This window comes from Portunus trituberculatus, chromosome 27 (assembly GCF_017591435.1).
Source record: "Portunus trituberculatus isolate SZX2019 chromosome 27, ASM1759143v1, whole genome shotgun sequence".
NCBI lineage: Eukaryota > Metazoa > Arthropoda > Malacostraca > Decapoda > Portunidae > Portunus > Portunus trituberculatus.
Window position 1 is genome coordinate 2,686,219 of NC_059281.1, and position 709 is coordinate 2,686,927.

Consider the following 709-nt stretch of genomic DNA (forward strand, 5'->3'; position numbering starts at 1 on the left):
AACGCTGGAATACACCAAAATAACCCCTTTTGACATATTTCACTACCTTAGACAAATAGTGTGTTTTGCCTGCAATTCTGAGTTTTGTTACATAAAACGCTGGAATACACCAAAATAACCCCTTTTTCACATATTTCACTTGCTTAGACAAATAGTGTGTTTTGCCTGCAATTCTGAGTTTTGTTGCATAAAACGCTGGAATACACCAAAATAACCCATTTTTTACATATTTCAGTTCCTTAGACAAATAGTGTGTTTTCGTAGCATTTCTGTGTTTTGTTGGAAAACAGCTAAAAACTGATTAAATTACACGTTTCTCTTAATTTTACTTTGGATTCTCTATACTAGCTTGTTTTCTTCAATTTTATCGTTTTGAAGCAAAATAATGTAAAATGACGAATAAGCACACTTTTCAATCGAGATAGTTTTTTTTCATAAAACACCTTAAAAACACATGAATAAGACGTTTAAACAAATATAGTGATTTGCCTGCATTTATGAGTTTGGTGCATAAAACGCTAGAATACACTAAAATAACCCACTTTTGACATATTTCACTTCCTTAGACATATATTGTGTTTTCCCTGCATTTCTGAGTTTTGGTTCATAAAACGCTGGAATACATCAAAATAACCCCTTTTTGACATATTTCACTTCCTTAAACAAATAGTGTGTTTTCCCTGCAATTCTGAGTTTTCTTACATAAAAC